Source organism: Crocuta crocuta, unplaced genomic scaffold (assembly GCF_008692635.1).
Source record: "Crocuta crocuta isolate KB4526 unplaced genomic scaffold, BGI_CrCroc_1.0 scaffold448, whole genome shotgun sequence".
NCBI classification, from domain to species: domain Eukaryota; kingdom Metazoa; phylum Chordata; class Mammalia; order Carnivora; family Hyaenidae; genus Crocuta; species Crocuta crocuta.
The window spans coordinates 985,790-1,009,128 of record NW_027532411.1 but is presented as its reverse complement, the minus strand read 5'-3'; the positions used below and the strand labels follow the sequence as shown (position 1 = coordinate 1,009,128).

General features: G+C 36.9%; 1 long non-coding RNA gene across 4 annotated transcripts in view; it reads left to right on the top strand.

Moving 5' to 3' along the window:
* The window catches only part of LOC144243790 (uncharacterized), a 537,988-nt gene that overhangs the window by 186,166 nt on the left and 328,483 nt on the right, over nt 1-23,339 (top strand). The window contains exon 5 of one of the 4 annotated variants that reach the window (XR_013338774.1): nt 4,448-4,494. The exons of the other annotated variants lie outside the window; for them this stretch is intronic. This is a non-coding gene — a long non-coding RNA (uncharacterized LOC144243790). The remainder of the gene's footprint in view (nt 1-4,447; nt 4,495-23,339) is intronic. 4 annotated transcript variants of the gene reach the window in all.

The window sequence follows — 23,339 nt, the reverse complement described above, 5'->3', positions numbered from 1 at the left end:
TCCGTTTACATTTATTGTAGATATTGATATTGGTTTCATCTATCATTTTGAACCTTGTTTGTAACATAAATTATTGTGTTTTCTATTCTTATTTCCTTCTTATTTTGGGTTAACTAAGGACGTATTTCTATCTTTTTTATTGGATTTTACCTGTATGCATTTGCATTGCAGGGGAAGAGAGAGAGGGAGGGGGAAACAGGGAAAGGTATTTTTTTTTTTAACAGATTAAGATATGTTGAAGATATATATTAGAGAAGTCCCAAAAGAGGGGGAAAAATCTCATTTCATAAAATGATAGAACATCCTGTAGGGAGTTTGGAAGATGTGAGAAGGAAAGGAGATAGAGGAAGTTGACTGGAGTGGAAGGTGGAAGAAACTTGGTTAGGAGAGACTGAGAGCAGAAAGGAAAAGAGGAAAGAGAATGAGAAGGACCCATCTTCCCTGGAAAATTAACCAGCTGGCTATTTTTCTTTCTCTATTTGTAGCCATTAAAAGACAGTCTCTATTTATAGATTGTCTAAATTGGAAATCTGGGTTTTATATAATCTCTCTTAGGGTTAATTTTCACATCAATAAAGTGTTGTTTATTAATTGTACCTAATTTATACAGTTGTTTAGAAGATTAAATGAATTAATAGAGGTAGAGGACTTGAATAATGCCTGGCATATGGAGAACACTGTATATGCTTTAAGTTTAATTATTATTTTTATTTTATTACTCTCATTGCTAGAAGGAGAGAGAGGGAGAAAGCGAAGGAGGGAGAGAAAGAGAGAGGGAGAAAAGACATGAGATTGGGTGCATACGTTGTGGAAAAATTCAGTAATCCCCTTGTTTCCTCAGTATTTGCAATCTGTTTGTTATTTGCACTCAGTAAACAACAAGAATAAATCTCTTTGTTGAAGTTCCATATTGTTTTAAGCCAGCAGAATTCTGAGAGCACAGCTTCTTACATTCTACATTGACAAAATATACTAGATCCATTGTGGAAGAGATTAGGTTTACATATTTAAGGTAATTTCAAGGATAAGAAGCTATGGAAAAGTAGCATGCACTAAATAATTTATGATGGGTTAGGAATTTTGAAAACAAGGTAATTCTGTGATACTTGATAACTTTTTATGGTTTTTCTCATGGATTAGCTGAGAAACAAGCATAAGCATGGAATATTTTACACAGTTTATAACTTGTAGAATTAATCAACATGAAATGAAATTGACAATTTTTAAAACTGCTCACTATAAATATGCTTTTAACTAAAAATTAAGAAGTCACTCTTATTGACAAAATGTAGGTTTGCAAAATTTGGCATGGAAAATAATTGACTTCATAAAAATAATCACCACAAAACAAATTTCAGATTAGCTAAATTTATGACCATAAAAATTTGATTTAGACAAAATAAAAATTTTTATTGACCAACTAAAACTTTTTTATAAAATAACATAGTGCATTGTGTTAATCCCAGTGATACTAATTTATTTAAGTCAATAGTAAAAGACTTACCCGTAGTGTATAAAAAACTTATCGAGAAATAATAATTTGCCACAGAAAACATGTTCTTGATTAAAAATTCAACCCTGTTATAATTTTGATTTAAAAGTTTGTATTCATAAATGTGGAGTCAAACTATTGTGGTGTTAAAATGATGAGGTCAAAATCTCCTGGACTCTCCTCATCTATAAAAAGGATAATGTAGTTGTTTTCATCACAAAGATTTTATGAAGTGGCTCTCAAACTGTAATGTATATTAAAGTCACCTGGAGGGTTTGTAATTTTGGGAATTATGGAATTTCTATTTCCAACAAATTTCCAGGCAATTCTGATACTTCCAGTCTGGGGACCATACTTTGGGTTTCCCTTCCCTACGCCATTTTTGTGAACATTAGCTTTTGTAATGTCTTCTAACAGCCAGCACTACTTCTCTTTGTAAAAGGACGAGCCTCAAGTATCAGCACCCTGCTTTGGCTCTCTCGGAGCCAGGAGTGCCTCGGAATTTATATCTCCTCACCCTACCCTAGATGGTCCTTAACCACTGCTGCAGGTGCCAGAGTATAAATACTACAGATCTCTGAGCAAGACTGCACTGAATTGTGCCTACACTGTCTGTAGGTGTGCCCTGTGGGACAGAGTCAAAGTTATTTTTACTGGACACTTGGCAAAAGAAGTTTGAGTGGAATGTTGGGGACCAAAGCTTGTCTGGAGTGAGTTTGAGGGAGATTGGGTGGTGTCAAAATGAGAAAGTTATGAACAACTCACACCAGACTTGGCTGTAAAAGATACGAGAGACAGAAATCAAGCACTGCTTCAGGGAAAAGTGGGGTAGAAAGCTTTTTTTTTTTTAACTGAAGATAAGAGCTATTTTTGCACATTTGTATGTAGATAGGAATGATTCAGTAAAGAGAGATAAACGAAGGACGGAGAGAGAGATTATATACTCAGAGAAGCAAAGTCCTTGAGTACATGAAAGGAAAATGGGTTTGATACACAGGTGGATGGACAGCTGTATATTGGAAGGTCAGTGTATTCTCCGTTAATTATGAAAGTGTCTTCTGTCATCTCTCATATTTCATTAGCCCTGAACCTCTACCAGTCCTCTCTTCCTAACATTATTCCAAGCTGCCTGCCCTTTCTCTGCATTCCGACTATCATAGCCTTAGTAGAGGCACTCTGTAATTTGTCACCTTAACTTTTTCCCAGGCTCTTGCTTCCAGCCTTGACTCTTTGCAATCAATTCTCCTATGCTACCACCAGCCATTTTTGTAAGATACGAATTTGAACATTTTGTACCCCAGATTAAAATCCTTCATCTACTCTCCTAATGGATGAAAGTTTTCACTCGTTGGCTCAATATACATAGCCTTTGATGGTCTATCCCCTGCCTATGTTTCCAGTTTCTTCCTCGGCACTCATCTTGCAGCCCTTTGCAATCGTGTAATAATGACCTTCATGTAGTTTCTCTAAATGTGCCACACGCTCATATATCTCTGTCTTCTTTTTTTTTTTTTTTCTCAAAATGTTCCTCTTCCAGTTGCCTGTCTGGCCAATTCCTGTCTACCCTTCATATTTCAGTGGAAACATTACTCTTTCCACTAATTGAATGAATACGATTACTATTGAATGAATAATTGGTAGTAATCATAGCACCTAGTCCAAATGCTCAATTTTCTGTGGTGAAACCACATTTTCCAATCTTGGATTTGAAAAATTTGCCTCAGAGATTGGTAGGAGACTATCTCATGCCAAGGTGCGCATCAGACTTCAGCTTACCAGCGATCAATTTATGTTGAAAGGTAAACACAAAATTATATTGAGGAAGCTCTCCCCCTTAACTTTCGCCCAACAGGTAAAATCCATGGGCTCAGGAATTCTTGGAAAGACATTACCTTTGCAAATCAGCCTGCTTCCCCTGTTGTTCAGGGGAAGAGAGAGTAATGACTAAATGACTAGAGAGGAGGGGTTTGGCATAACGCTTGAACACATTTGAAATTAAGATTATGAGGGAAGGTGGAGATTTTGCTCTAATTTCTACTAAGGACTTAACTTTGGTAAGCACTGAACAGGAGAAGTTTCTACCTGTTCATACTAGCAGTTGTCTTATGTGAGATCTGGAATAATAATTATCATTACAAAAACAAAGTGTTGTGTCACTTGAAAGAGCAAAGTCAGAAAAGCTCTTGAGATCCCTTTGGTTCAAATGATGTGCCCTTTAAGATTCTGTTAAGGATCTTGGGATGGGGGTTGGGGGCATCCAGGACTATTGCCGTCCAGATAAGAAGATAAAGGAGCTGTAAAAGCTGTAAAAAGCTGGAGTATAGCTCTGGAGGTAACTAGAGAATCAGTTAAGCACGCAAAAAGTTGAGAAAACAAGACCGGAGAAGGGGCACGTTGGGAAAGCACCCAGACCATTGCAAAACTTGCCAACTGCCACCCAAAGTGACAACTATAATGTGTGAACTTCTACATGTTATAGGGGAAAACAGTTATGATTTATTTGAAAACCTTTGCAGGAGGACCTTTTGCCAAATGGTAACATTTTTATAAAAAGTTTATGAAGCACCCTCTGTCATGATTGTCCTTTTCTTAAAAAACTTTTCTTTGTTTTTGTTTGTTTTTAAGAGTTTTTTGGGTTTGGTTTTTCAGTGTCTTTGCCTTTAATGGTTAGCCGTGCTGCCACTTTAAGAAATGTTTTTGCTGTTACTGCTGCATTTTAATCTTTCACTTTGTATTAACAAAATCAAAACCAGCACAATTAGATACCTCCTGATTCTGATTTGTTTTAATACTAAGAGAATGTTTGAAATGGCACAAGCAGTGGGGGAAATACTTCAAGCCGTGGCGGCTGCAGCATTGGAGTTCTAGAAGCAAACATCAAAAGATAGCTTGAAAGACAGACCAAAAACATTTAAACCAATAATTCTTTACATTTGTGTTTTTATTTTATTGTAGTCTTCACAATGAAAGCAAGAGGATTGGGAAGTGGAAGAAAGATGCTGGTAAGCTCATTTCAGTCGTGCAATTTAAAATGAAATAAAAAGGACTTTCTCCTTTACTTTTAAAATCAACAATCAAGCCATATATCTGTAACTCACAAACATTAGGGACTAGAATATACGTGCAGCAGTCAGTGCCCAACTGTCTCATTTTGTTACAATAAATGAAAAAAGAAAATGAGCAAGACTTAAGAAGCAGGATTATAATTAAGCTACATTGATCCAAACACCCACGTCTTCTGTTTATATATTGGACATCCTGGACATGATTGAAATGCTAGAAACAAAACCGAGGAGAGAGATCTGCACGTGATAGTAATTTGGCCACAGAGGGAGATAAATGAATAAGTGGGTCTTTGAAAGATCGCAGCGGTCAGAATTAGCAAGAAATGGTTGCAGTTGTGGATTGCAGTATCGGAGTTAGGAAGATCTAATGACTTGATTACTCATTTCTTTTTTATTACTATTATTTTTAAGTCTCCTAGCAATAACATTTCCTAGCCTGGAAATGTTACCTTTGTTCTTATTTAATTCCGAGTCTGATACTTAAGTAGGGATTCTACTGAGTTACACAGCCCTAGCACCTTCGAGGGGGGATTTGTTGATGTGAAATTTGGGTGGCTACGGTGTGTTAGCTTTTTCTGTCACTATTCATTTATATTTTCAGTTCATTGAAACACAGTAAGTGCTGGTTTCCTATAAAAAGGCTCTTAGATTCCTTTTATGGAAAAAGAGAAAAAAGACGGAATAAACTTTGGGCCTGCTGAGAAATTTTGGAATTCTGTTTTCTGGGTGATAAAGTAGTGAATTGAATTGATGTATCAAAAGCATCAGCCACCCCACCCTCCTTCCCTCCACCACATCTCTGTTTAACAGTTCTGTGTCCTCTGCTCCCCGTCTTCAGATATATGGAGGCAAGGAAGGAGCAGAAAGAGAATTAAAAGAACAAAGTCCTTTAGGAGACATGTTGCCTTAGAATCATTGAATTCACGTAGTGTTCTATATGCAAGGACACTTTCCTTTATACTGTGTATACTGTAGAGAGAATCAAGAATTACCCTACCAAAGCTCCTTCATTATTCTGCCAAGGTATCATAGTCAAAGGAGGCACCTGAATTTTCAGAGATGTAACAAGAAATGCTGTTACACCCTCCTGCTCCTGCCATTCAACCAATATTTGAACAAGGCAGCTGGAAATTTTGGGGTAAAAGGAATAATTTTTCTGTTTCATATTATTAAATCCAAAATCTTTTCATTTGAATTTTATTAAAAGACTGGAGTGAGCATTTCCTTTAAAAGGTTCCCGAATGGGCCAGTTTGAATGTCAAAACCTTTCTCTGCTTATCAAGCATTTAACCATGATAAAGAAAGGATCGCTTTTAAGTCGCTGGGCCAGCATACCCCAGTGACACACAGGAACTTCAAATAGCAGGAAAGTAATCTTTCAGTTCCACTGAGACAAAGTTTCCAGGAGAGAGGATAGGCTTCTAAACTACTGATAGCAGCTCTGGGCTAGTTGGAGAGAGAGAGAGAATAAGCATATGGCCACAAAGAAGGATGGCTGTTTCTACCCGAGGAAAGGCTAGCCAGAAAGCGTTTCGGCTCAAAGTTTTCAAACATTAAATTACTGTGGTGCCTTTTCTGTCCTGTAGCTTTATGAATTTTGATATACTGCTCAAGAGATTTCCTATCATTAATCCTAGCCTGACCATACTGTTTAGGGTGGGGTGGTATCTACTTCATAATACAGGGGGAGTTAAATCAATCGTGCTTTGAAAAATGATTTCCTGGAAATGCACATGTATCACCTTTCATCCAGTGTGTTTGTGAAAATGATTATTGTCACAAAAGTGTTCGATTTCCAGCCAAGCAAAGCAAGATGTATAGAGCTTAGCAGCTACTAAAATTAGATAGTGCTGGAATTTCACAGGGTTAGAAATTTAAATACTTTTAAATATCATACAGCTTTTGTTCTAAAATGTTATGTCTCTTCAACAATCGAGTGAAATATAGAGAAAGCCTTAAAACTCAGCATTAAATGGTCTTATTATGTATTTTTGTTTAAATGTTGACTACTACCATTTGCAAGGGCTGGAAGAACAAAAGCTGCAATCACAGGGGCTTCCTTTGTGCCCAGTCCTGTGCTTTGCACTTTATATGCTTTATTAAATAATTGCATCCGGTCATTATTACTATACCCATTTTACAATTAAGCAACTGAGAAGTGCAATATTTGAGCAACTTGCCCAACCTAAATGATTCAGAATCTAAGCTCTGATCCATCTCTGCTCTTCTGCCACAATTGAACTTCTTAAAAGAGTTTCACTCACTTTATAGCTAGGAGAGTCCCCTTCATCATCCCTGAGCAAACGTCATCTCCCCTAGCACCAACCCCTCCCCCCTCACCCCCATTTGTCTTCATTTGCTTAGCCATGAAGAACTCAAACAGAAATGCCAAGAAAACAGTGTCTAGGTCATTTATTGGCAGCTATGGTTTTGGTTTACTGCTTCCTGCTACTCAGCCCTTCCGCTTCTCCAAAGACAGCCAGTGGGTTCTGGCACTTACTCTTCTTTCCTAGTTGCTCTGATGCTCTGTGATTGAAACTAGCAGCTCCATGGTGACCAGGAAAAACAAACGAGCCCCATAGCCCATACCAGCCCTGGGAGCACTGACTGAACAGATTTTGAAAAGGAGTGAACTCTGTTTAGCTCCAGAGTTCCATCTGGAAATTGGCACTGATAGTGATATTAGCAGCATGTCCTGCCTGCCTTCCACCCAAGGATTCTGCAGCACCAGGCAAATGTTCAATCGTTCTGGACTTCTCTCAGAAACATGTGAGCATTATGATATTATGATACTTATTTTAATGACGGGGACTCCCAGGCTCACGGGGAGAAGTTACGATGCACAAATTCCCATCTCAGGGTCAGTTAACTACAGAGCAGAATTGGAAGGGCATTCTTGCTTCAAAAATATACCCAGTTAAAGAGAGCTACAAGAATCTAGGTTTGGTTTAAGAGAATTTTAAAGCCACAGCTAGAAGAACAAGGAAATATGAAAGCCTGTCTAGAAGACTATATTAATTTTGATCCTACTCAACCAAGAAAAGTGATGCCTCAGAATAGAAATACCAGCGAATCTTATTTTTATTTAACAATATCCTTCCCTGGAAGCATATGGACACAAAACACAACTATGCAAAACCTTCTGAGCTTTCTTAGAGAGGGATTGAATAAGTTGCTCTGGAGGTATATTTTCAAGGGAATGAGCTAGGATACCTCCAGATATAAATGGATCACTCAATCCATTAATCAACTGGTAGTGCTATATTTCTAAGAATAAAGGAGTTGTGAGATATTGAGAGACCCATCAATCTATTGTCCTGGTACTTTTTTATGAAGGTAATCTTTATTTTTCTCAGTGCTGTTCTTGTAAATTCAGGCTTTGAGATTGGGGATTTTCCTGGACTCTAGAAAGCTTCCCAGTAGCCTGGCTTGAGGGGGGCAGAAAGATGAAATGATCTTGTGACTGTTTTGGAAACTAGCCATAAAAGACTAATTTCTAGAAGATGGGGAAGAGTAAATAATAAATATTTTGCTTTTTGAGTGTTTAATATCTAATTGAATAAAATCAAATGAAACCTTAATGATTACTTTTCTTTTATGTTGAATATTCATATTTGGTATCAAAGCAGGACCAAAATTTAAATTTTCTCTAGGTTCAACTGAAGTTGTTTTCTACTTCCTGCTATTAAATTAGAGCTCCCAGAAATGCAAGAAACTCATGCACTTAGTGAAATGGTTTCCAAACATTTTTCATTAAGTGCTGCATCCTAAAAAACGTTTCAAGACCACACCCCAATGCTTGAATATTTATAAAGTACATTCAGAATAATAGAAAAAATAAAGGAAGAGATGACAAGTATTTTAAGATAAATTTTATTTTACTTAGTAGTGGTGCATTGTTAATGATAATAAATGTCAATTTCCAATAGACGATTTCTTTTGCTAATGCCTTCTTATCAGCCATTACTGTTTTAATGACTTAGTTATGGCAGACAAGGAGTTCATCTAACAAATAGAGAATGCGCCAGCGCTGGCATTTTCTTATTTTCTTAAACCTCTGTGTTTTGAAGGCCATATTCAATTCATGGTTTCTTTTAGGAATTCTTTCAAGGCACTTGTTTATTTTATGAGTTCTTTTTGAAAATGACATTCCATAATTCATAAATAATCATAGAATACAGAGGACAAACAAGGGTACCACATCAGTCCTTCCATACTGTGCGTACCCCGTTTTGTCCCAGGAGAAATAGGGTGACTTTTTTCCCTAGGAGGTGAATGAATAGCAATACAGAGATCAGTTAAAATCATGAGTGTCAGTCTGTACTTTAAATATTGGTAAAACTTAATTTCTTTTTTTAAAATTAGGTTTTATGTGTACACACACACACTAATGCAACGACATATGTTTTTATCCCACATCTCAACAGTTAGTAACATTCACGCGCATTCTCAGTTGTAGAGATTTCACTTTGGAGACCGTTCCCCAAGTATAATGACAGTAATGCCATCAGCAGTAGCATATATAAAACAAAGAATACTGTTTAACAAGCACTTGCTAAATGGCAAGAACTAAGCTAGGCAATTACATGAATTCAATTCTTACAGTTTCCCAGGAAGTGGTTTTATTGCTGAGGCTTAAAAAGAGAATAATTAGGCCCAGAGTGCTTGGGTGATTTACCCAAGGTCACACAGTATTTAGTGTCTGAGCAGGACCAAAATATCTTGTAATCCATGAGACTATATGTGTTCTGGAAAAGCGTACTTAGCTGAGAATAGGCCTCTTCCCTTCACAGACTTCTCTTCAATGGAGGGCCATCTTTTTGTGATTTCTGAGTCAGGAATCCTGCCCCTTCTAAATCTGTCCAACTACCTGTTGCAGTTGGAATTTCCTTAATAGAGATTAAACTTTTACTTTCACGATTAAAAAAATGGTAACTTTCAGACGGACTTATTTACACTACCATGAGAATGAGAGATACCTGATCCCATCTTCCACTAGTGAAGAACAGAGGAAAATGCAGGGCCAGAGGCTTTTGGGTACTAAAGGCTAGAGGAAGTGCCAGAGAGCCTAAAAGAACACAAATGGAAGATTTGGATGCTTGAATACAATCTGTGCCTGCTTCCCACTTTTGCCTCAAGCCAGATCTACAAAGCAAATATGTTGGAAATTCTATGTCCTTTTATATCTGTTTTCTTGTCCTATGTTATTTGTCTTTCTGTGTAAACCTCTGGTCACCCTGGACTCTTGACTCTTTTATTTCCTTTATCCAAAGGGCATCAGCCTGCTAGCTTCTGTGGTTCTGTGGCTTCTCCACTGAGTTTTCATCAAATTCCTCTTGCCCTTTTTGTCCCCTTGTCTTCTGGGTGCATGGGAAGGTTTCTTCTAATTTTAGATCCAAATTAATTTGCATTTCCCACAAACCTGATATTTGTCTCACTTCTCTCATAAATTATTTACACTGGAAGGGCTGGATCTTGAAACTGAAACTAAAAATACTGTTACGTTCATGTGTTGATTTTTAAATGGATGCATAGATTATATTTTACTCCCTACATATTTTTTTCCCCACCATTTGCCATTGCCGATGTGACTGCCTGATCTTCCTATTATGATTGGAAAGGGTATGGCATTCTTCACATTCATCTCTCAGTCAGACTTTTCATCCAACAAATAGTGTTCAAAGGATCTACTATGGGCCATTACCTGGTAGACTCAGCAGGGGTTATATAAGAGAAAGGCAAAACTTGCTACAGTCTAGAACTTTTCTAGAGGAAAGCCTATTACAAAAGCAAAGTTCACTGAATGCCCTAGGAGAGAACAAAGTGCTTAGTTTCTAAGGAGGGAACAATCACATTTGATTGGGAACATCAGGTGAATGTAGGATGAACATACTAGAGGTACCTCCTGTTACGGCTTCTTAGCTCTCCACAAACCCCCCAGAGCACAAAGGGCCACCATTTTCTACATGTTAACGCTTGACCCTTTATCTTAGAAAGTTGGTTGAAACAAGGGAGGGTACTTGATTCAAGGTAGAGCCATAAGCATTGTTTCCTTCCCCCCCGCCCTCCCAAATTTCTGTTATTTCAAACTGAGCAGCAAAAACTAGGAGTTGTTTGAAGTGGAACCATACAATCAGTCCTGGAGTTAAGTACCCAGGCTCTCATACCAATTTGAGTTCATTGCCTTGCTCTGCCACTGACCAGCAATGGAATCTTGGGAAATTTATTTAACCTCTCATCTCTAGTTATTTAATTTGGAAAACAGGAAAAATAATGTGAACTTTCTCAAATAACTGGTCAAAAATGTAGAAAAGGGAAATCATTTAAAGAGTGATATATATTCAATAGATTTTATATTTTAAGATTATTATGGCTGTCATTTTTATCATTAAGGAGATACCTTCTGAACATCATGGATAGGGCAGATAGTTCCCTGAAGCAATCCTGCCTTGCCCCCTTCATCAGGGATTGGTTAATCATCAACTCCTTTCAAGGTCTCTCAATAGTTTCTCTGTGGGGAAAAAAAAGTAACTTTTTTGCTGAAGTTATTCTGGATTGATTTTTTTTTTTTTTTTGCTACTTGAAACTGAAAAAATATCTACATCTCCTAACCTAATGGAATATATCTTGAATTTTTCTTTATTTAAAATTTTCTTTTTGGCTCTTGCTATTGTTTATTCCTTGTGGTCATTTTCAGGACATTAAAAATCTTTTTAATTCAATTTTCTCAATACATTTTGGGTGTATATCCACATACATTAGTAAAATGTGTTAACTTTATAAACTTTGTGACACAGATGGCAAAATAAAATAAAAAACAAAAACAGATGGCTGCAGATGACCTAAATCTGTAACAGAAACTTACGCATGTGTATGTATATGTAGATGTATGTATGTATATATAGATATATACACAGAGAGAGAGACCACATTCTATATATCATTCAAAATTAGAAGTTTCCTTATGCTGCACTTCCATGAAAGCCTTACATTATTCAGAAAGGAAAATACTTACGATGTTCAGAGTGATCCACATACGATTGCCTTTGAAAAGTGGTCAGGTGATATGGCTAGAAGATGAAAAATAGCAGATAAGAAATAGTCAATTTACATACACACACCTGCACACATGCACAAATCGTCTAATGAAATAAACCTTATAGTTATTCTATGGAATTGTATTTTTGTCCTAGTATAGACACCTTCAATAGTTACAATAGTTACACAGAATCCTACAAGTAGAAGCAGCCCTCTGGCTGAATGTACATGAAATAACTGAACCAACCACTTGTTATTTTAACTAGGTATTACTATATCCTTCATAAAGGAATCATTCCTTCATTTTTATGAAATTCCTTTATGAAGTAGTCCAGACCTGTCTTTATCATATGCTGGCTCACAGTTTTCTTTTTTTTCCTTGTTCGTTAATTTGTCTAGACCTGGCTTTAGGTTTTATCAAAAATGATAACCAAAACACAGTAAGAAACTAAAAGCATGGAGTTTACATTTATCATGAGATAATTCTTATTGGACAAATACTCTTGAAGAGAATTTCCTGCTGTTTAAAAAACAAACAACAAAAACAAAACCAAGGTCAACCATTATAGTTGTGTTAGTACTCTTTTTGTGGTAATGGGGGAAAAAACCCAACTTAAGAATAGATAGGGGTGCCTGGGTGGCTTAGTTAGTTAAGCATCTGACTCAGCTTCAGCTTAGGTCATGATCTCCCATTTGTGAGTTCGAGCCCCACATCAGACTCTGTGCCGATGGTGCAGAGCCTGCTTGGGGTTCTGTCTTCTTCTCTCTCTGCCCCTCCCCTGCTCGGTCTCTCTCTCTCTGTCTCTCTCTCTCAAAATAAATAAATAAAAATAAACTAAAAAAAAAGAGTAGTTAAAATAAAAATGAGATTTATTGGCATTAATGATGTTAAAGCCCATATGGCTGCATTGAGCTCCAACTAGATTGAGGTGGTGAACACAGTGACCAAGGTCACCTTCTACCTCTGCTCTGCCATCTCACCTGCCAGAGTTACCCTGACTCTGTGCAGTTATTCTGTCCCCCTGGGGTTGCTACTGAATGGACCACAGTGAGATGTTGTCTGAAAAAGGGTTGGGTAGAGATAGAGGCTATGGACTGAAATACTGTGACAGAGATCACTAACTTAAACCTTAAGTTTCCTTTTTCCATTCCTTTTTTTTTTTTTTTTGCTTCGATATACACATGGAGATCATGAAATAAAAATAGCTGCCATTTGTCAAATGTGTATTCAGTCCCCAGTATGATGCTAGATCTTTGGGGCACATGTGGGAGTTAACGGAGATGAATAGGTGATGTGTAGTATTAAAGGAATTCAAGTGGAGAAGCCAGAAGGTCAATGCTTCCTCTGGACCTGGCGCATTCACCGTAGGAAGGCCAGTAAAGATTATTCGGAACTCAGAGTTGTTGGCTGTGTCCCTCTCACTCTGTGTCTACAGTGCACCCTCTCTTCTCCAGCCTTTTCCCAGGACACTGAAGCCACATCCTTCTTAATGTAGCCACAGTTTCCATAGAAATTCCAGATGGAGAAACCATTAAGTATATATTGAGCAAAATAATAATTAACATTTTAAATTCCCATCTGAAAAAGGAAACTTTATTGATGGTAATTTCTCTGTATGATGTCGGAGTTCATCGGATCACATAGCTTTTAGTTACAATGTTCAACACTTCATGTTTTGTTATTAAACCAGTGCGATATATTATTAAAAACACAAATTTCGTACTGGCTGAACACTCAACTTGTTGCTTTCAAACTGCCACAAGTTATGTGTAACTAAAAGAAAATAAATCCTTCCATAATGCATTTTAAATGGAATGTTAGAACAGTTTCAACAAAGATGAAGTAGCATGTTGCTGCTAAAAAATGAAAATATTTTCACTCTGTAAGGATGTGGTTACCCTGGAACACACAAAATCCCATCTTAGACAATAAACTTACTCAGAAAGAAAATTTAGAGGGAGATCTTTTACTCCATGGGATAAAAAAAATTCAGATTTAAATGACTGCAACCAAAGGAAGTTTCTTCAAGTTAGCCAAACTCAAAGCGTTTGGCTTACAAGATGGATTAATTTTCTAAAGGAAACCACTTTTCTTTATATGGGATTCCTTTTGCATACACATTCAGAGCTTCAAAGGAACAATTTTGACTATATGAACCCATCAGTAGCATTTTCTCTGGATATATCTTTATGCTGGTAAAAATCCTTATACCCCCCCCAACCTAAGGAATGTGGAATTACATTAAAATTAAATTTTTTTTTTGATTTAGGACTGTCTGCCTTTTTTGATAAAACTGTCAAATATTTCTTACCTTAAAACAGCAATGTGATGTATGAGAAAGATGAAAGCCAGACCAAAGGCTACCTTGCTATGCAGAAATTTAAACATTTAGCACCATTAAATGGCTATAATCTGTCTATCTGGTATATTGTCCTATACATTAGGGCCTCTTGGGTTGGACTGCGTAGTTACAAGGCATGAAACCCTGGAAGACTGGCTTTCCTGCAAGGAAATGTTGACTCACTATGGTATTATATGGTCAGAGAGATTGCGGGAACCTAAGCCATATTCTAACTGATAGGATAAACAAAATATTATATTAGAAGATTCAAATATTCATGAATCTCCTAAATTTGTTTCCTGGTCTTACATTTCAAGTGTTAGATTATCTGAATAATTCCATTTATAACTTATTCTGGAGTTATTCTGTATTCTTCTCCATCACCCCCATGAAACCCCCACCTCCCACCCCCACAGACCAATGGCAGGAGAGGCTCAGATTTTCGCTGAGTACAATACTGATCATAATCAAACACAAGCATGGCTTGTTGGCTGTTCTGTATTTCCATGCTGTGTAATGCTGAGGATTCACTAACCATGTGTCAGATGAACTTTGTTGTAGTTTGTGTTTGGATATAAAATAAAAATTGTTCACGTATGCTCTGACTTCGTAGTTCCTCACTTGAATAACTCTGTTAATGGGTAGCCACTTTAATAAATTAGAAGAACTAATGTAACTTAAACATTAGTTGGCTCAGTGTTCTGAACTTTATAGCATTAGAATGCAAGCTTTCACAGGGTAGACATTTTTGCCTGCTTTGTTACTTCCATGTCCTTTAAACTGTACAGTGCCTAGCACATAGTAGGTACTCCATAAATACAGCTTGAATGAATGAGTAAATGAACTACATATAAGAGTAGTTTTGTTTTTGCAAGATCCACACGGAAAAGAATTATGAGGCAGTGCTAGGAAGTGTATTCCCGAACGGTCATTTATAAAATATATCAAACTGAAGATAAAACAAGGGTTTCATTTCATTTACCAAAACTGATTAATAGTGACTTTCTTGGACCCTATGTTGAGAATTCCGCGGCTCGGCTCATCCAAGCTCAGTGGCAAAGAGTACCATAATTTGTTGATGGTGTCTACTGGAAGGGGTGGTCCACATGACAAATATTTGTTGTTCCTCCAATACTTTCCCACCTTGCTGGATGTATACTATTCAGACTTTGCCATTCTTAGGATAGCTTGTCATCTGATTGAATGAATTTAATCTTATAGATAGATATGTGTTGATCCTAAAGGTTTATACAGGTATTAATTCAATTTCCTTCTCTCTATAAGATTCTGTCATGTTTACATATGGCCAGAACAAAAATCTCTTTCTAAGAAATCCTATCTGCTGTAGAAACCTACTTTCTACTTGATTGTGCAAGGGAGCATAAGATTCTGTCCTATTCTTCCAGTTCCAGGAGACCATTAATGTAACACTCTCTCACCTATAACACAGTTCCAGGGCTTCTACTTCATTTTAGCATAATGTCAAGGTTCCAGGGTGCTTGTCCAAGTTTGTTGAAATGCACTTTCTTACAATGCATTTTCTCTATTTGCTTTGTTTTTGCCAGAAGGAACAAAACCTGTTCTATGTTAAGGGGGAGGGGGGGACGGTCTTCCATACGTTCAATTCTTGTAACAAAAACAAGTGATTAGGCCATAGGTTGTCTGCTTGAGGAGAGGTTTATGTTTCTAATATTGCATAGCACACTTCTATCTAAGCAGATTGGAAGCAGTGCTGGGGTCAACAGGAAGGTTGGCAATTATGCTTAATTCAGATGGAGCCAATAAGCTATTGGCACCTTGGGAACAGCTGGCTGAAAATCCGAACTCCTTTAGAAGCGTGGCCTTCCTTTTAGGTGGTAGCAAGTGATTCTAACAGGCTTTCTTGGCATTTCTAGACATATTGTGGGATGTGCTGCTGTTAAATTCTCAAGTCATGTTTGTGAGTGTGCCACACTGACACGGCTCATGGATTCCACTGCTGAACCAGTTCTGCCAACACATCTTAGCTTTGACCTGCTCAGTGATTCAGACTATTTATTCAGTCACAGGGTTGAGTCTCCTCTAAGTTAGAAAACTACCACTTAGGCAAAATATGGCAGATCACAGAGTGGTTTATAGCCATCTTAGCCTGTAAATTCAAACCAATATTTTTTTTTATCAGAATTAGATCAGTCCTGCCAGCTCAATTTTCCTTTAGCAAATGTTATTTCTATGACACCCTAGTGTTTTTATTTCCACTGACATTGACTCAGACTATATAAAGCTATAGTACATCTGCACACTTTTGATATGAAGAATATTTTTCCTTTCTTTTTTAGGACTTAAATTTAATTTGTGTTTTAATTATACCACGTATAAATGTGGCTTCAGTCTCCAGAATGGCCTCTCTCCCTTTGCCACCCACAAGAGCAAAAATGGCCTGTGGGAGGTTTAATGGATCCAACTGGTGAAAAGATTAACCTGGGAACAAAGGCAGCCTGATCTACTCCCTGGTTTGTATTTGCAACAGCTCATAATGTTTATCTCACAAAAATGGGCTCCCCAGATGCCACCAATCAGATATATTGACTGTGAAACTGATGCCTTTTATGGTCCTAGTAAGGTAGCCCCAGACACTGGGGCTTGTGGTATATAAGTAAATACTCCTCATGGGTCTACCTGAATTCACATGTTGTTTTATTGGCATTGGAAGGGTGATCTTCATTCTGCTCTGCTCGTACAAGTAAAAGCCGCACCCAACTAACTTTCCCAGTTGTTACTAATATGCCACTCTATGCTTCAGAATCATCTGGGGTGCTTGTTGGAAATACAAATTCTTGACCCTCACTATACCCCAGTGCTGCATTACAGGTCCATAATTGCTGTCTTCAGTTAACATGGCCCCTAACTGTAGAAAGTCCAAAGAGGAAGATGAAGCTTCTTCATCTGATATGAACCAATACTGGATCTTGTTTTCTTCTTGGGATTGACATTCAGCCTTCATGCACAGACGTAGCTAAATAAACTAAGCTAAGCTATTAAAAGATATTTCCTTTTTTTTTTTTTTTTTTAAGAAAAGCAGACTTCCACACTCAGTGCCTTATCTGGATGTTTCTGGAGTCTTAGAAGCTTGACTACCCTGTGTTCTACAGATGGACCTTGAGAGCTTGCATGGGAGTGCAGCCACCCGTATATCCTTGACTGAAGAACAGTCCTCTTCCATTAGGGAAGGTCATCTTCTTTGACCTAGCGCCCAGCTTTGGGAGGGACACACGTGGAGCAGTGTGGGAGGAAGGGCACACCTGCCTAGCCAGTCAGGTTAGCTGAATCGACCCTGGCAATCAATGAGGTGACAAATGCTGCAGCCAGATCGCTCTCACATCCCTAAAAAATATTTCCAATCAAGTTGCTAAATAGCCACTTCCTGGAGTCTGCTGATTACGCTGTTTCCACACCAACTTCTCCCCTGGAATCCCTCAGGCCACTCTTCAACCCACACTCCAGCAACTAAATGGTTAAAGGCAGGAACAACAGCTTTCTCCTCACTCAGCTTTTCTCTCTGTGTGCCCCTGTGGTAGTCTTTATTCCCATGGCTATAACAATTACATCTTTGGTGGCTAATCATCAATTCTCATCTTCTGGTCGTGCCTTCTTCTGGGCTTAGACCTCAGCTCCAAATATCTAACTGTCTGCCTGGTGGGCATTTCATTGTCATGTCCATAGCTAACAAAACCACAACTGTGTCAAAAAACAAATTCATCATCTTTCTGTCTAAATGCAGCTCCTCCTCCCAACTTCTATCCTGATCTCGGATTCTTATTCATTCTGCCACCATTTGCCCAGTCAACTAAGCATGAAACTGAGTCATCCCTGACTTTTTGCTCTCTCCAATTAGTCATCTCATTGGTTGAATTTTACTGTAAAATTTATCTTGAAGACATCATTTCCTTTCCATTCCCACTGCCACCACTTTAGTGCAAACTCATTGCCTCACTTTTAGATAAACAATAATTTCCTTATCCCAGTCTTTTGCTTCATGCCACCTCCAGGTGAGTCCTCTTAAAGCATCATTTTGATCATGTCAGGTTTCTATTTAGATGCCCTCAATTGGTCACTTCCCTCAAAGAAAAGCCAGTCTTAGACTGGCACATAAAACTTGTATAATTCCCCCCAAAAACTATTTTAGCCCTCTCTAGCCTGGCTTTCTGTGGCAGATACTTTATTGCATATTTTATAATTTAAGTACAATCCTTACTGTTCATATAATAAATTAAACTATAGCAGGGAAGTACTCAAGTGAAAAAGCCTGGATAACAACCCAGTTTCCCTGACTTCTTCCACTGCATCATGTTCTTGCCAAGCCTTCCATAGAAACTCCAGACCTAGCTTTGTCGAATATCCCCTTTGGGTTTTCCCCCTACTCTGTTTCTCTTATGGATGCTCCATTGATCTTTCACTTCCCTTCCCCTCATTGTTTTTCTGAAGACTTGTTCTGATTCAATTCTGCCTTAATCTTTCGTTCTCTCACCATGTCAGGGACCTCATATCACTTAGTTGCCCAGTTGAAATTAGATTTATGTGTTTTGTATATCACTTGCAGCCACAATACTTCCTTATAACTGAAGATTTTACTTCCTATGTTTTTAAAAAACATTGGAGCAGTCATAAAAGGACTTCTACGTTAGAGTGGTTCTCAGTCTGAGCTGCACCTAGAATCTGCTACATACCAAAAGAACAAAAACAAAAAGCAATAGTTAGTCTGGAACCCAAAGCAATTAAGTAATAAACTCAGGGTATTAAGTAGAGGAGAAACTAGATATTAATATTTTAAAATATTAAGAGAACCACTGTTCCACAAATACCTATCACTTCTTTATCTGCCTGTCTGTATCTATTCTAATATGCTCTGCTTCTCTTTGGATGAACTCTGTGAACTCGAGGTCATTCCTTGCACTGATACATAAGATTCACCCATTCTCTTCTACTTGTGGATATCACCTCAATATCTATCCACACTCTTGCATTCCTATGAACATGCAAATATGACATGTTTTCTCCTGTTTGGAAAAATAATAAATGAACTCATAAAACTCTCTTGATACTTACATGCCCCCACCTATCACTCTATTTCTCTGCTCTACTCCCATATTTGAGAATTACTCTTTTCATTGCCTGCAGTGATTTTCTGTTGTTAATTCACATGATGATTTTCAGTCCTTACCTGAATTAACATCAGTATTTAATTCAGTAGCTTGATCTCATTGCCTGGATATTCTGTTATCCTTGGATTACAAACCCCTCATTCATTGCTAGATTTCTTCTCACCTTATTGGTTGTTCCTTTTCAGTCCCCATTGTCTTTGCTTCTCTTCTCCCCATCTCTAAATATTGGAGTACACCAGAGACCAGTCTTGGATTTTTGCTCTTCTTTATCCCTTTGATGATCTCATCCGTTTCTATTTTAAAATTTTTTGGAATTCAGATGAAATAAAATAAACTGCATGTGTTTAAAGTCTATAATTTTGATCAGTTTTGACATATGTATATACTTTGAAATGATCACCATTACAATCCAGATTACAAACATTTCCATACCCCCTCGGGAATGGCTTCATTTCCCCTTGTAATCTTTACTATTTTACACTCCAATCCACAGGTAACCATTGGTTTGATTTCTGTCACTGGAGATTAGTCTGTCTTTTCTGGAATTTTATATAAATGGAGTCATTATGATATATACTTCTTTTTTTTAAGCTGGCTTCTTTTATTCAATATGATGATTTGGGGATTCATCAGTGTTGTTGGGCATATCGATATTTTGTTGCCATTTATTGCCACATGAGATTGCATTGCATGGATATGCCCAGTTTAACTGATACCCATTTAACTGTTGTTGGACCTTTGTGTTGTTTCTGGTTTGAGGCTATTACAAATAAGGTTGCTGTGAACAAGTCTTTGTTTGAACCTGTGTTTTCATTTCTCTTGAGTAAATTCCTAGAAGTGGAATGACTTGGTTTCATGTTAGATGTATACTTAATTTTTGAAGAAACTGCCTAACTGTTTTCAAAATGATAGTACCATTTTATATTCCCATTTGAGTATATAAGAGTTCCAGTTACTTATGTCCATGAGAAGAATTTATATTAAGGCAGCCTATGCCCTGAGATCTCAATCAGGTTTGCTACTTGTTTTTTTTTTTTTTAACTTTAATGTTTATTTAATTTTGAAAGAGTATAAGTGGGGAAGGGGCAGAGAGAGAAGGAGACCCAGAATTGAAAACAGTCTCCAGGCTCTGAGGTGTCAGCACAGAGCCTGACACAGGGCTCATACCCACAAATGGTGAGATCATGACCTGAGCTGAAGTGGGATGCTTAGCCTACTGAGCCACCCGGGCACCACTTGTTTTTTGAAGTAATAAAGCTATGCCCATTTATTTAGTTATCATCTATGGTTGCTTTCATACTATGACTACTGAGCTGAACAGTTTGGCAAAGACCATATGGCCAGTTAAGCTTAAAATATCTGGGTCTTTATACAAAAATGTTTCCTAACCCCTGCTTTATATCATCTTTTTTTTAAAGCTATTCTAATGGGTTATAGTGGTTTCTAATTGTGGTTTTAATTTGTATTTCCCTGATGACTGAGATTGAACATTTTTCATGTGCTTATTTGCAATTCGCTTAGTTTCTTTTGTGAATCTCTTTAAAAAATCTTTTTCCCATTTGTATTCTTTTTGTCACTTTATTTTGTTGATTTCTAGTGAAGTCGAAGAGTTTCCTGTGTACTCATGAAACAAGTCCTTTGTCTGATATATATGACGTGAAAATTTTTTGCCATTTGGTGGCTTGCATTTTAATTTCCTTAATGACATTTTTCATAGGATAAAGCTTCTAATTTTAAGAAAGCCCAGTTTATTAATTTTCTTCTTTATGGTTAATTTTTTAAATTTCTATCTAAAAAATCTTTGTGCTAATTTTACAAAGATTACCTATGGTTTTTGTCTCTTTGTTTTATCTGTGTAGGCATTACTTTAGGCCTGATGTCCATTCAGAGTACATTTTTGCCTATGATATGAGGTAATACTTAATGTTTACTTTTTTCCGTATGGATATCGGTTGATCCAGGAAGATTTGTTGAAAAGTCTTTACTTTCCTAATTGTATTGACATAGCAACTGTGTCAAAATGTAACAGACACATGTGTTTTTCTCAACTCTATTCCATTCAATTGATATATATCTATCTCTTGGTCATTACCAAACTGTCCTGATTATGGTAGGTTTATAATAACCCTTGAAATCAAGTGGCTTCCCCCTCCCCCTCAAATTGCTTTACTATCCTATATCCTTTGGATTTCCATATATATTTTGGAATATTTTATAATTTTTTTAGAAAAAACATCACACTGGGGTTCTGACTGGTACTGTATTGACTCCACATGCAAATTTTGGAAGCATTGACAGTGTAATTTTGAATCTTCTAATTCATAAGCTGTATATTTCTGTTTATTTAGACCATCTTTAATTTCTCCCAGCAATATTTTTTGCTTGTTTGTTTCTTTAATGTAAAGATCATGGAGTTTTTTATTAGCCTTATTGCTAAGTAGACAGTATAACAGTATTTTTTGACATTGCTGTAAATTGTATTATTTTTGAAATTTCATTTTTCAGTTTATTGCCAATATGTAAGAATGTAATTTATTTTTACATATTGTGTCTAATGAACTTCATGCTCATGTACTAGTTCTAGTTTTGGTTTTAAAGATTCCTTGGGATTTTGTCTTTTAAAAAGTCATATCAGCTACAGATAAAGTTTTACTTCTTAATTTCTGATCTTTATTGTTTGAATTTCCTTTTCTTGTTTCCTTGTATTGGCTAGGACTGCCTGTACAGTGTTGGATAAAAGTGATGAAGTGAGCATCTATGCTTTGTTCTTGATAAGAGGGAGGAAAATATTTACTTTTTTTTTTTTTTTTTTTTACCATTAGCTATGACATTAGCTGTATGCTTTTTGTAGTTTCTTTTTAATTAGAGAATTTTTCCTGGTATTCCTAGTTTGCTTAGAGTTTGCTCCTGAATGAATGTTAAGGTTTGCCAACTACTTTTTCTACATCTATTGAAAAGATTTTATTTGTCCTTTATTTCCTTGATATGGTGAATTACATCAATTGATTCTCAAATATGAAACAATCTTGCATTCCTTAAATAGACTCTGCTTGATTACAGTCATTTCAGTTTTTGCACTTGCATGTAATGTGGCATTTTTCCTTAGCTGCTTTCAACATTTATTTTCTTTATCTTTGATTTTCAACAGTTTGATTATGATGTATCTGGGCATAGCTTTCTTTGAGTTTATATTGTTTAAGATTTGCTACAGTTTTTGCATCTATAAATTTATGTGTTTTACTAAACTTGGGGACCTTTCAGCCATTATTTCTTCAAATACATATTTTTCCTCTATCTCTTTTTCCTTTCTTTATAACATCACTCATGTTAGATCAGTAAATACTGTTACACACATCCCTTCGGGTCTGCTTATTTTTGTTTAACTCTATACGTTTGGCTTCTCCAACTTTTGAGCCCTTTTCATATGCTGCCTGTTTTGTGTACATTTTATTGCCCTTAGGTAGCTATTTGTAGCATTTTTTTTTCTAGAGTTTTTAGTTGTAATTGGAAGAAAGGTTGAGTTATAGGAGACTTTTGCCACCATAGCAGAATCAGATCCCCATTATCCAGTTTTATGGCTTTAAACACCATCCTGTATCTGATGACTTCCGATGAATTGGGTAGATCCAATCAGACCTCCTCCCTTCACTCCAGGTATTGTATCCAACCATCTGCCTGACATCTCAAACTTTAGTGTCTAATAAGCATTTTAAATAAATTTGTCAACAGCCCCAGTTCCACAGTCAGTGTGGAGCCTGCTTGAGATTCTCTTTCTCTCTCTTTCTCTGCCCCTTCCCTGCTTGTGTGCTTGCATGTGCTATCTCTTTCTCTTTCTCTCTCAAAAGAAATATTTTTTAGATAGATTTGTCTGAGACTGAGGCCCTGATCTACCTGAATTCCTGTTCGGTTCTTCATCTTTTCAATTTCTTTGGATTCATCCTTAACAGTTTTTTCTCACATGCCACATCTGAACTGTCAGCGAATCCTGTTGTCTGTATTTTCAAAATATTTAAGCATTTCCATCATTCTCCTCTTACTTACCAGCTTTACCTATGCCATTACAATATCTCACCTGTATTATTGCAATCATAGACTGACTTTCTGCTCATAAATGTTGAATTAATGGTCCACCAGCCCTAGAGACCTGAGACATTTGCACAATATTTAATTCCTAGGACTTGCCTTACAATGTTGACAAGTAAATGATTGAAAAGGTGAACATCACTTTAATTGGATCTGTGGATATAAATCAGGAAGGTAA